Source organism: Syngnathoides biaculeatus, chromosome 2, assembly GCF_019802595.1.
Source record: "Syngnathoides biaculeatus isolate LvHL_M chromosome 2, ASM1980259v1, whole genome shotgun sequence".
In the NCBI taxonomy this organism is placed as follows: Eukaryota; Metazoa; Chordata; class Actinopteri; order Syngnathiformes; family Syngnathidae; genus Syngnathoides; species Syngnathoides biaculeatus.
Window position 1 is genome coordinate 28103020 of NC_084641.1, and position 14016 is coordinate 28117035.

General features: G+C 43.4%; 1 long non-coding RNA gene across 5 annotated transcripts in view; it reads left to right on the forward strand.

The window, feature by feature from the left end:
- Positions 1-14016, forward strand: part of LOC133513870 (uncharacterized) — a 158289-nt gene that overhangs the window by 65636 nt on the left and 78637 nt on the right. The window contains exon 5 of one of the 5 annotated variants that reach the window (XR_009798648.1): positions 2503-2562. The exons of the other annotated variants lie outside the window; for them this stretch is intronic. This is a non-coding gene — a long non-coding RNA (uncharacterized LOC133513870). Of the gene's footprint in view, positions 1-2502; positions 2563-14016 lie in introns of those variants that run through there. 5 annotated transcript variants of the gene reach the window in all.

Below are 14016 nucleotides of genomic sequence, written 5' to 3' on the forward strand. Positions count from 1 at the left end.
CCACAAGAAAGGAGGAGAAAAAAAATCTGTCGTCAGGTAAATCAAGCATTTACATTTTTCAAAACAAACATACGGGCCGAAGTCCAGTTAAATGTTTATTATTTTTTAATATTTCTGCATCTTTTAATGGCTTCCTGTGTTCAGGTAATAGCCACACCACTGTTGCCGTTTGATGTGTCCAAAAAAATCTCTTTGCAGGTTCACATGAGATTTCCAGTGCACTTATTTTTTTGTTGTTCTTGCCTTTTTTTTTTTTTTTTTTTTTTTTTTGAGGAAATGTCTTTTCAAAATTCCTCTGCGTCTTCTCGTGATGCCATTTCAAATATAAATCTTCATCACAATTATATTCTCCAGGGATGAGAATTTTCCAACTTTTTCAGACCAAAATGACCGTTCTCGAGATAAGCGCAAATCCGTTGAGAAAATTTCAGGGGGGTAGGGTATCGTGCGCCTGCCTCTCGGTGGTGGGCTCCGAGCTGCAAGTTCAGCGTAGCGCTAGCACAAGCACGACTATCATATGCCGTTCTAACTTGCTCGGTAGTGTAAATATTTGCATTTTGCGACATAAACATTAAAATTTGTTTGCGGCAGATTACTCGATCCGATCGAGTTTCACCATTGCCATGTAAGTGTGTTCTCGGTTCTCAGAAATCGCAGTGGAACTTGTTGGTTAGCCAAGTAATGGCGCGTGGGACTTGGCGCGAACTGAGCGACGGTGCGTTCAAAGTTTTACGATGGCGAAAGTGTTGGGAAAAAAAGGATGAAGATCGAGCGGGGGCAATTGACAAGGATGCTGGAATCAAAAGCTGTTTCAGACGGGCGTGGCTTGAAAAAAGTGTAACCGTGCAGATAGGACCGAAAACGGTATCAACGTGTCTAACCGAACACATACAAAAAAGTGGACGTTCCCGGCGAAGTGCTGTGCACTCTGTGTTCACATAGGAGCAAAAAATGTCCAGTAGGAAACAGACATAATTGACAGACATTTTCAGTGTTTTTCCGAATTGGGCATTCTCATCCCTGATTCTCGGCATATGAAGTACAATGGTTCTTGCGGTTCTTGGCGGGAGAAACTGATTTTCACGGCGCACTTTTATTTCATGACTGTTGTTGGAATACAGCTTTTTCGTGCAATCTAGGCTCCACGCAAACTGTCAACAATATCCGAACCGCTCCGTGAACAAAGTTCAAATTTGCACTCGCAGCAGTGAAATCCGAAGATTGAAGTCGAGTTCCCAAACCCCGCATTGGGAGACGTATAGTAGAGACTTCGCAAGGCACGTTAAAATTAGTTGCAATTTCACTATTACTTCTCAGTCGGATGTGAACCGAAATCTTTTTTTTTTTTTTTTTTTCCCCCCCAGTCCTGCAAGCAGTCAGTCAGCAACTCCGCAGGGGGAAAAAAAAAAAAATCCTACGACATGCGCTCCTCTAGTACCAGAGGCGCAGTTGTTGCGCTTGATCGTGTTCTAATCAGTCAAAGTGATGGACAGCCCCAGGCCTTTTCCACCACTCTTTCAAAATCTTCAGTTAAGGCAAACTCTGGCTCAGATATTTCTTCTTCCATATCTTTTTCTCTTTGTCTTTGTAATTACCGTGCTAGTACTGCTGGTTCTCTTTTTTTTTTTTTTTTTTTTTTTTTGCCTCCAGCAGGTTGCCAAGAGGCTCCTCTGAGAGATGTCTTTTCATCGACGAACCGACAATGTTTTGAAGACAAATAATGTACATGGTGTTGAAGGTCACGCGGAATATGACAATAGGGAGCGAAATATGCAATATTTTACTTCGCGCAGCCCTTATAGCGTGTCTATTCATTATTTTGCTAGCTGATTTAGCGCTGCGATCTGAAATTTAACAAATGTTTTGCAGTTTTGGAAATTGAGATGCGTATTATTCTGAATTTGAATCCATTGTCAGGAGTGAGGGGACTCACTGATGCCTTTGGCGCAAGCAGCGTGGGATCGATTCCCGCTCAGTGATGGTGTCGATATCTGCCCTGCGACTGACTGGCGACCAGTTCAGGGTGTAGTCTGCCTTTTGCCTGAAGCTAGCTGAGATGACCTTCAGCTCTCCCGCGACCCTTGTGAGGATAAGTGGGTTGGATAATGGATGGATTGTTGTGAGGAATAACCACTTAGCAACTTTGTTTTTTTTTTGGGGGTGGGGCTGTTAAGGTGTTTTTGTTTGGAGCAATATATTATTTGAAAACAATTTTCTTGTGAATGGAAAAACTTTAAACACGTGTAAATTAGGGGTCACTGATGGTGTAGTGGTACACACGCCTGCCTTTGTTGCGGGCAGCGTGGGATCGATTCCCGCTCAGTGATGGTGTCGATAATTGCCCTGCCATTGACTGGCGACCAGTTCAGGGCGCAGTCCGCCTTTCTCCCGAGGCTAGCTGGGATAGGCTCCAGCTTTCCCGCAACCCTTATGAGAATAAGCGGCTTGGATAATGACATGACATGACCCATGTGAACTGCTATGTCCGTTCCATTCCTTCAGGTTCAGGCCCAAACCAGCTGAATGTTGACTTCATTTTATTAGGTACACCTCCACCCTGCAAGAACTGTTCTGATACCGAAGCAATTCAAAACGAAATTGAAGACTACGGTATATCATAATCATACAGTACAGTATTTGACATGTTTTGAATACAGTTTGGAACGACAGGAGATGAGAAATACACATTTGTTATGAAATGTATTTCTACACCACTCCATCTAAAAACATAGGTCTTTCAAAGATGTGATATTTTTTCAGACATTCCAAGGGTATGAATGTTGATGCTACAGAATGCATCGTAGCCTTCTACTCAGAGTGCAATAGACGATAAATTATTATTATCATTGGCCAAGCCCTCTTTGTATTTTCTGTCAGTATTTATTTGCCCCCAGTAAATGAAATTGTCGCGCTCGTATTTTACCATCTCGTCATCGGGACACGGAGATGGGTTTAGAAATGAGATGATGCTCTCGTCTGGCAATCATTTTTGAAAGTTCAATTTTGGCCGGAGCTTCTTGCAGACATCGCAGCTTCCATTTGTAGGGTCTTCTCGTCCAATGGGAATGTCTTGGCAAATTCCCTGTAACCCCAAACAATACCAGACCAAATCAAAAATGAGTTCTCCGTGAAACGCGGCGCGGGCGATTCAAGAAGAGTGGAATTGTGCACGCCAATGCATAAACCCTCAACTGAAATGAACCTCCACGCTTGAATCTCAAATTGTACGTCGGGTACCAAGTTGCATTCAGGCATTCATTTCGTTGTTGATGTCATGCTGCATAAACGGTCGATATACGGCTCGCCTGGCTGTAATAATTATGTTCATGTCGCATCAATCACCGCTTTAAGTAGTCATTAGCAAAGCTCAAATAGGCGTTTTGAAGCCAATGATAATGGCACCGTAACAATGGGACAACCTTTGGTTGCGATCCAAACAGTTGATTTCACACAAGTGACTGCCAATTCATCTGCTCAAATGAACGTTCCGCTTCAGTTCTGCAGCCTTGAAGCGGAGAAATTAGCCTCTTTGTGCCCGTTCGGATGAAGGCGCCGATCGCGTGACCTTGCCATTCCTGGGAATCAAGAGGCAAGGGTTCTCGTCAAACGATCAAATAATCATAACAAGACTCGAGAGAGCCAGGAGAAAGCAACACGCACGCAATCACAAACTACTCAAAAACACTCATCGGCAAATTTCTTCGGTCAAGTTCGGTTGTGTTTTATTGAAATGCAAATGAAACGGCTGCGTTCTTGCTTGGAAGCGAGCGCATTTAGTACGATTAAATCTCTCGTAAGAAATAATTGTATGTTTCAACTGAATGGAGTCCGTCAGTCTTCACAAAAGGGATTGACATGGGCTGACCGCTCAGTCGCTGCACTTTCCGAAACCGTTTCCGTCCCGACTTGATGGAATGAAGTGAAGGAACACGATTAAAAGAACATTTGGAATCTTTCTTCAAGCTCGCTCAAACACAACCGTGGCAGTGAAATAAAATAAAATAAAATATATTTGTGATTGCAAGACGTTCATCCAGTGAGAGATACCGTAAAACGGTGCAAAGGCACAGAGATCAGAGATAAGTAATGGTTGGATTGCCTGACAGAGCGCCCTTTTCTTTACCTTGATGTCACATTTTTTTTCAGTTCTAGAGGTGCTGCTTGAGTCCAGTTAAATTATTTGAAAAAGACGTGCATTTTTTTCAATAAATGAAAAGTGTTTCTGGCTGTTCGAGTAACATATTAGTGAGGCGATTGTCGAAATACTCCAATGAGGAAGAATTGGATTCCCCTTCTCTTGTTCAAATTCTGTTGAAAGTTCCGTTCAAATCAAATCATGAGCGTGTGTCATGTGACTACAATTTTCACTACCATGATGACTAAGAGCATAGTTCGGGTGTGTCTCGTGGCTACTTTTGCTCTCCGTCAAAACAACTGTGGCGCTAACGCTGCATGACCAAGACCCCAAATTACATTTGTTCATTTGAGCGAGCAAAGAGAAACTTTTATTTTTTTTCTAAGCTTATCACTGTAAAAAGTCATAATATCACTCATAAATCAGGTACATTACTGTCACGAACCTCAAGTACGGGGGTAGGCCCATATGCAGGACTTCGAGGCAGAGGTATAATGTTCAAAGTGGTTTATTCCAGAACTCGGTCATACACGGTGTAGCAGTCTGACAAGGCAGAGGCACAGAAACGCTAGGCTAGGCGGGATCCAAAAGACAGACAGCAAGGGTTCGATGACTCTGAAGCAAACTAACTAACTCAATACGACAGGATCAAACAAAAGGGCACAGAATCGCTGTGACTAGGTTTACTCTAACTCAGTGATTTCCAACCTTTTCGAGCCAAGGCAGACCAACAAAAGTAAATGTCAACAAAAATGGATCGATTAATTACTGTATGTACTTCCTGCTATCTAATAGAAGAGGATTTTTTTTTTTGTTCTGTCTGTCATTGTGCCTCACTGGCATAAATAGATGAATAAAGATACATTATTTGTAGAATAAATGTTGGGTTTTTTTTTTAGCAATTACATAAAATTGGATAACGCTCACGGCACACTAGTGTACTCTGGCACACTGAGGAATCACTGCTTGAACTTATGCGGAGAAACGGAGAGTCCCACAGGCAGTGAATGCGACTCACTAACGCAAGGCAACGAACTGGCAAAAACTCCAAGTTAAATGCCCTTCTAATTACAGTCCATAATGTGAAAGATCTGTGACCGGTGACAGGCGTCACCGCCCAGAGCAGTGGGCGAGCCTTGCTCATGACGCACTACGCGTCCACTGCTGTCATTTAAATCCCTTACAGATACCCCTCTGTCATTTTTAGTGATGCTTTCCCACTGGATCAAGTGCAACAAATGCCGGTGCGGTAAACGTGGGTTGCGAGCAGCTCAAATTGGTTCTGGGCGGCACAAATATGCTTTATTAATAGGCTATTGCCTCAAGGCAATTTTGTTTTTCTTTTTTTAAGTCAACCAGTTTTTGTGGTCGATGTCGGAGAGTTAGCTGATTTTTTTTTTTCTTCACATCCCTAAATATGTTTGTACTTGTCATTTTCCCCTTTTTGCAGTTATCCGCGTTGAGCCTGACGTCACTCAATGCGATCAGTCCGCTCGCGTTTCCAAGTCGTTCCGAGGCTTCACTGTTATTTCTGAAGCCCGTGATCATCCGATTGATATATTTTTCTGTGATTCTGAATGTGCAAACGTGATGTAAATTGATCAATTGACACCACCTCACTGGATGCAATGGTATGCTGTGCAAATGCTGCAGTTTTTTTTTCTACTTGCTCCTTTTGAATGCACACAACCTTTTCTACAGTGAGTAACAATAAACTCCCAAGTGGGTCAGTGTAGCACTTATTTGCATTCACGTGCTGTGGTTGACCTCGTGTTTTGTTTTGACAGCCTCGTATACGCTCCTTAAGTTCTAAATGGAGTTCTTGTAGGTTGAAATTCTGTTTTAGACAGAAACGGATGGCAGCCCATTATACCCCTGTTGTTTTTCTTAATGCGTCCATCCATTTCGTATGGTGTTTATCGTCACTCTGGTCACAGGTGGATTGTGTCGCAGTCAGGGCGAGTGAAGGGCGAGGAAGGCAATGCGTGGAGGACCCAAATTTAGGGAAGCAAGGCAGGAGTAGAGGAATCTAAAAAAATGAAAAAAAAAATCATTTTCATAGGGTGTCCAGACATGTTTACCCCAAGAGCTACTTTTCAAGCAGCCAGCCTCTCGCGATCTACCGACAGCGGGTGGGGGAGGCATCGCCGTGGAGAATGCAAAAGAGAGACCGTAAAAAGGAAGCCACCTCGCTAGAACGTGCCTTTATGTGTGTGCGGACGATGTATTGGTCACACGAGTCAAGCGACGAAATGGATGATAGGCTGATGTCTTTTTTTTTTTTTTTTTTTTTTTGGGAGGGAGGGAGGGAACGCCGTCATGCGATCGACCAAAACTGCCTCGTGATCAACCAGTCAATCGCGAGGCAGTTTTGAGCACACATTGAGCACCGCTCACTGAAGGCAACAACCAAGAACATTCTTCTTCTTTTTCTTCTTCTTCTTTTCCTTTCGGCTTGTCCCATTAGGTGTCGCCTAAGCGTGTCATCTTTTCCATCGAAGCCTATCTCCTACATCTTCTTCTCTAAGACCCACTGTCCTCACAACATCCATCTTTGGTCTACCTCTCCCTCTTTTTCTTGGCAGCTCCATCCTCAAGCACCCTTATACTCACTCTCTCCCCTCTGGACATATCCAAACCATCTACGTCTGCTCTCTCTAACCTTGTCCCCAAAACATCCAACTTTGGCTGTCCCTCTAATGAGCTCGTTTCTAATCCAATCCAACCTGTTCACTCCAAGCAAGAACATCAACATCTTCGTTTCTGCCACCTCCAGTTCTGCTTCCTGTTGTTTCGTCAGAACCACAGTCTATAATCCGTACATCATGGCCGGCCTCACCGCTGTTTTATAAACTTTGCCCTTCATCCTAGCGGAGACTCTTCTGTCAAACCAAGAACATTCAAAGTAACAAATTTCAACCTGTAACAAGGACAATGGACCAAGTAGAACAGAAAGAAAACTGGGAGTTTAAGTACACCTGGACAGGAGACGAATGGCTGGAGGGAGCTGATTTGTCAACGCAACGGAGGAGGATAACCAACCACACAAGACATTGAACACGGGGGAAAAAAAAAAACAAAGCCAACCCCACCCAACCAAACCTGAGAACATGACAGGTCGGAGCCTACCATAGAGTTTTGAGACTTTGAGACAGCTTTTAGACTGTGTACTATCAGTTTCACGTCATTCTGCAGATGATCACCCAGTTAGTCGGGATTTACTTTTTTTTCATTTTATTTCTAAACTGAACCAGGCGGTACGTTGGCTCAGCTGGTAAAGCATTGACCTGACAGTTCTGGTGTCCTAGGTTCCATCCCAGAACCGCCTAGGGGTTTTCTCCGGGCACTCCGGTTTCCTCCCACATCCCAAAAACATGCAACATTAATTGGACATTCTAAATTGCCCCAAGGTGTGATTGTGAGTGTATTTGTTTGTCTCGATGTGCCCTACGATTGGCTGGCACCCAGTTCAGGGTGTACCCCGCCTCCTGCCTGTTGACAGCTGAAGTAGGCTCCAGCACTCCCCGCAACCCTCATGGGGATAAGCGGTTAAGAAAATGCATGGATGGATAAACTGACCCGTGAAAAAAATGAAGTCGACTGTGCAATTGGGTGATAACATGACGTTACTTTCAGCGCTCTTCCCCTTGCGCTGCGTTCAAGCGTTCCCCACTTGTGGTTTGTGCGATGGCGGGCTAAACTTTGGCTAAATCCAAAGATTTACCTTTACATCCACGATTGAAGAAGTAATACGTTCGACCCATTCACGGACGGCATCAATGCGAGATGAGAGCAGCTGACGTAACTGCCTCATAAAACGAGCAATTGCAAATGGTGCGCCGCGCATTGACATTAAAAGCCGAATGTTTCTTCTGCGGATGCGAAAGGGGTCACATTTGCATAAGCTGAAAGCTCGCCGTGTCTCATAAACATACACAAAAGGCTGCTTCTGTGTTTGTGTGGGATTCATTTCACTTTGATTATCATACAAACCGCAGTGTTGCATCTTTTGTATTGAATTTGTATTAAAAAAAAAACGTTTTTTTTTTTTTTTTTTAAATGTCATAATGTACCACCTCACACTAAACCTGTTCATTGTAATCAACCACTGTAGCAGTTATTAATTTCATTTTCACGTAGTTACTTATCAGCGCTTGGTTGGAAAAGTAATGTATGCATGTGTGGAAAGTTACGTAAGACATTGGGGAGGTGTTTCTTTGCATCGCTCGAATAATTTGACATATTAGCTCGAATGCCTTTTGCCACTTTTAGTTAGTCAGGCGTGACCAGTGGCAGATCTGGCTTGTGAATTATAGGATGCCGTTGCTGGGGAGGGGGGGGGGGTTGAGGGTGGTTTTGGGGAGGGGCGTGTTAGCCTGTAATGGGCCACGAAATGGAAAAAAAAAAAATACTGCATGAAAAGGCAAAGCTACGGTATATGAAACGAAGTCTGGACGTTTCTTTGAACTCACTGCGCTGCACCGGATTGGTTTAATATGAAAATGACTGTGGAAAGAAAGTGGAATCATTAAGGGCCCATTCCAAGATTTTTCTCCCCACTTCCCGCTGGAAAATGTCACAGGAAATTAAAGTCCGCGGGGCTCCAAAACTGCTTATACTGCCATGCGAATGCCAAAGCGTACGTGAAATGCATCTACCTCACCCCACAGTGAGAACTATTGATTGCACTCCTCTTTCCACTTAAGTGCAATATTGTCGGATCAAAATTCTGCGCAATACCTAATGTCAATAATCGCACGGTCTGGGCATTCTCCCAATGTGAATTTTTGTATATTTTATTTATTTGTAGCGGCACGGTGGCTCAGCTGGTAAAGCGTTGGACTCACAGTTCTGAGGACCTGGATTCGATCGCATCCCCACCTGTGTGGAGTTTGCGTGTTCTCCCCGTGCCTGGGTGGGTTTTCTCCGGGCACTTCGGTTTCCTCCCACATCCCAAAAACATATGACATTAATTGGACACTCTAAATTGCGCCTAAGTGTGATTGTTTGATTGGCTGGAAACCAGTTCAGGGTGTACCCTGCCTCCTGCCCATTGACAGCTGGGATAGGCTCCAGCACTCCCCGTGACCCTCATGAGGATAAGCGGTGAAGAAAATGGATGGATGTTTTATTTGTTTTTTAAAAATTGTGTTCAACACTTCAAAGTCCTTTTGGAGTTATAATTTACAATTTTTATGTTTAAAAAAAAAAAAAAAAAGTAATTTTCACCCAAGCCACTACAAGAATGTCGAAAAAGCCTCCCAGCTTCTGACACAACTTGCTATACTGTATTTTCAGTATTCATATTTTTTTGGTACTTCGTGAGGCAGCTTGTTGTACGACTGGTTAATCTCACAGTTATGAGGACCCAGGTCCAGATCCGGCTTCACCCGTAAGGTGTTAGCATGTTCTCACCGTGCCCGTGTGGGTTTTCTCCAGGTAGAGTATTCCGGTTTCCTCCCACATCCCAAAAAACATGAATGGCTGTTTAATTGGATCATCTAAATTGCCCGTAGGTGCGAGTGCGTCTGTATGTCTCTATGTGCCCTGCAATTGGCTGGCGACCAGTTCAGAGTTCACCCGTCCTGCCCGTTGACAGTCGGAATAGGCTCCAGCACTCATGTGACCCTCGTGAGGATCAGCGGCTAAGAAAATGGATGGATGGATGGATGGATGGATGAGTGAATATTTGGTGACTATTCTCCAAAGCTGTTCTTGTAAATGCTGAATTCCAGCATCAGGGTGTGGCAGAAATGACAGAATATAGCTACAATAAAATATTAATCAAAATCTTGCAAATATTAATCAAAATCTTCCATCATTACTTTAAAGAACCAAACAGATTTATTTTGCGCCCCCAAAAAATGTCATAAAAATGAGAACTGTTTTCTTTAAATCTGAGCCAAGCGGCCATGATAATAATCTGTATAATAAAATAAAGTACAAAAAAAGACGACTCGATTTTATGACAGCAGATTATTTTGGCAAAAATCAAAATCAAGTTAAAAGGCATTGTCACGATTTGGGTTTTTGGAGGCACCGGAGGCAAGGAAGTGCAGGGAAGCAGCAAGCCCGTGTTAAAATCTCAAAAATGATAAATCATTCCAAGAATGACGCAACTAACAATAGAAATGTGTTTTATTACATAATGTCAGTGCATTGACTCAGCGAGTGATTAACGGGCCGAGTTTGAGTGATTGAATTTGTAAAAAAAGAAAAAAAAATCTTTCGACCAGGGGTTTGCTAACCTTTACGTCGGACGATAAATAAAAATTTGACTCTGGGTAGTTTTATCAACTGCAGATGTCACAACATTGTGTTGAAGGTGACTGTTAAATAATTTCGTGATTTTGGGGGTCCGCCACTTCCCTGTTTCCACAACGGAACAGCGGAAGGTTCCAGCGTATATTATGAGTTACTCCACCGTTCCTACCCAATACTCAGGAATGCCTTCAGATCTCGAAGTCCTCGTCCCCCCATTTCCTCGCTTTGTTTTGAAACTCTCCAGTCTTGGATCCTCACGAGACGTCATTAATGTACAGTCGACTTTTAAGACCCCGTGCCCCCAGGAATGAATCTCCCTTATCGACCGTTCCTAGCTGTTATTCTTAACAGCTCACGCCATAAAGCGGTCGTTATTGCCTTTCCCCTATGCTAAAAATGAAAAGAAATGTATCAGCTCGCAGTTCATCTCCACGGAGCGAGGAACTCAATGACGCGCCGACAGAATAACATGCACTTTCACATATATTGATCTGCGAAAATGAATATCGATGCATTAACGTGTAGAGAAACTGCTTTCATGTCCACATCTGACACAATCACTTAACTGGCAGTCGCATGCTGACTTCTGAAAATATGTTTCTGTATGGCTCACAGATTGAGTCGGAGAGGCCCCCTTAACCCAGATGACTTTTTCGGAAACGTGAACGTCCCTGCAGACGACGTTCCGTTCTTACACCTTCACAAACAAATGCCACATTAAGAGGCTAATCAATCCCGAAAAGGTCAGCACACGTGCCGTCTTCGTTATTATTTTGCTTCTGGATGATTTTTTTTTTTTCCCAGAAATATTAAACTGTCCATATATGTTTGACTTTTTAAGATAATAAACCAAACAGTACCGACTCCAGCTTAAAACGAGGGCAAGTTATTTCAAAATAGATACGCAGCGATGGAGCAAACCTGACGGATTCATCGCCGATGTGTGGTCTCCCCTGCACGGTCTTATTATTATTCGCACGGCGCGGCGCCACATCCTCTTAGCTCCTCTTATCTCTGCTTTTCCCTCTCACTGCGCTCTCTTCCCCTCTGTTGACCCGACAAGGCAGATGTGACCCACCCTGAACAAACTCATGCTTAATGTCTCTGCTCCTTCCGAGTCCCTCGTTTAAAAAAAAAAAAAAAGATTTTCTTGCTGGAGTCCACTCGTGTTGACTCACGAGGGAACATCAGGGGTCGTGAAGTAGTCGCTGTACGGGGTTAGCTAAAGTGCAACTCCTGCAAGTCGAACACAAAACTTGGAAGAAACGATACAAATATAAATGGGTACAAGGGTCGCAATCGCATATACCCACATTTCCATAGATAATCCTTCGGTGAATACTTAACAAGGCTCTCGTAGGTACGCTGTCATCCATGACAGTAGTCCATCCATCCATCCATCCATCCGTTTTCTTAGCCGCTTATCCTCACAAGGGTCCCGGGGAGTGCTGGAGCCTACCCCAGCTGTCAACGGGCAGGAGGCAGGGTACACCCTGAACTGGTCGCCGGCCGATCGGAGGGCACATCGAGACAAACAGCCGCGCTCACAATCACAGCTAGGGGCAATTTAGAGGGTCCAATTAATGTTGCATGTTTTTGGGATGTGGGAGGAAACCGGAGTGCCTGGACATAACCCACGCAGGCACGTGGAAAACATGCAAACTCACCACAGGCGGGTCCGGGATTGAACTGGGGACCTTAGAACTGTGAGGCAAACGCTTTCCAAAATAAAACACAATATAAAATGTACAAAAATTCACATTGGGAGAATGCCCAGATCCTGTGATTATTGACATTAGGTACTGCACAGAATTTTGATCAGACAATATTGCACTTAAGTGGAAAGAGGAGTGAGAGAGGAGGTACACCCTGAACTGGTCGCTAGCCAATCGCAGGGCACATCGAGACAAACAGCCGCACTCACAATCGCACCTAAGGGCAATTTAGAGGGTCCAATTAATGTTGCATGTTTTTTGGGATGTGGGAGGAAACCGGAGTGCCCGGAGAAAACCCACGCAGGCACAAGGAGAACATGGAAACTCCACTCAGTCGGGTCTGGGATCGAACCCCGGACCTCAGAACTGTGAGGCCAACGCTTTCCAGCTGAGCCACCGTGCTGACCGACGGTAGTCCGTCTTTTTGAATAAGTTACAGGTACTGTATTGCAAAAAAAAAAAAAAAAAAGCACCCCACCCAAAAAAAAACAGAAAAATAAATTCCTAGAGTTAATCCTTTGACGATATGAACGTGAGTAATCTAAAATTTGCTAACGTCTCACGCGGTGTCACATGTGCTTGGTGATTCCAACTCGGACGTTTTATGCAGTTTTAGGGGTGACGTGAACCCAAAAACACGGTCGCATTACAAACTGTACGACTGAAGGGGACTTCTGAGGATCAGCTGTATTTAATTCACTTACATTTCCTCTTTTAGTACCTACATTTTGTTGATAAGAATATTACATGATCAAGCATGATTTAATTTTTCTTACAAATTACAGTTCTATTCTTTTTTCCATCTGTAAAGGTGCTGCATGAGTCACATTCAAGGATTTGAAAGAGACATATTATGCATTTTTCCAAAAATGAAAAATGTTTCTGTGTGTTTGAGTAACATATTAGTGAGATAACTGAGTATTTTTTTTAAAGTCCAATTCAAAACAATTTATTCATTCAATGTCATACAATTTTTTCCAAATCTGTTTATCAAAGGAGCCAAGCTAAGAAATTTAAGGAAATAAATCATCTCTTTGGTGCACTGTGTACAATCCCACCTCATGAATGTCACAACTGCTAAACGAGGCTGTAAAATAGCACGACGCAAAATCTACCTTCACCAGACTATTTTGAGGATTCCAGCTGGCGTGAGAAAAATACATTAACCAAGCGTCATGAGCAAGGCTGGACCACGGCCAAGAGGGGCGTTGCCTGGCCACCGCTCTGGACGTCTAACATCATGTCCTCGTCTTTGAGTCCTGCATTTGGATCCGCCCCCGAACCGATGGCTTGACACCAAGAGATAAAACACCATTAAACACAAACAATAGTTCAGCAAATGAAAATTTTCTAAAAGCGCTTGCAACTCTAAAGTAGCTTTATCATTCTGCATTTAGTCATAATTCCTTGAAGAGAGACATAAAATACTTTTAGGGGAAACATTCATATTTAACTTGGTGAAAATCTTGATTGAAAATCTTTTTATGCATCATTCTTGTTATTATTTGTATTTAAGTAGGACCTTTATAAATTTGACAGCACATCCTATGGGAGAAACTTTTTCCCCGCCGTCCTCAGTAGAGGCAGTACACAGAAACAACAACGCATGCAAGAAATACTAGACCGCGATAATACTCTATTATCTCTTTACAGTCGGTATGGAAAGCATTTGAAGTCACGGACACAAAGTCCGCAACACGGGCAGCTTTCCGAAGGCCTCCTGATCTCGCAACTTACAGAATACAATTAAGCACTTTAAGAGGGCTTTATTGATGCAAGCGGTGAACGCAGCAGAATCCCGGCAAGCTAGTAAATCCCATCAGCGCGATCTGCTTCACCGCCGCCATTGCTAACCAGCCTTTCCCCCTTTTCTCCTTCAGCATCTGCGGAGTGATAAGGTTT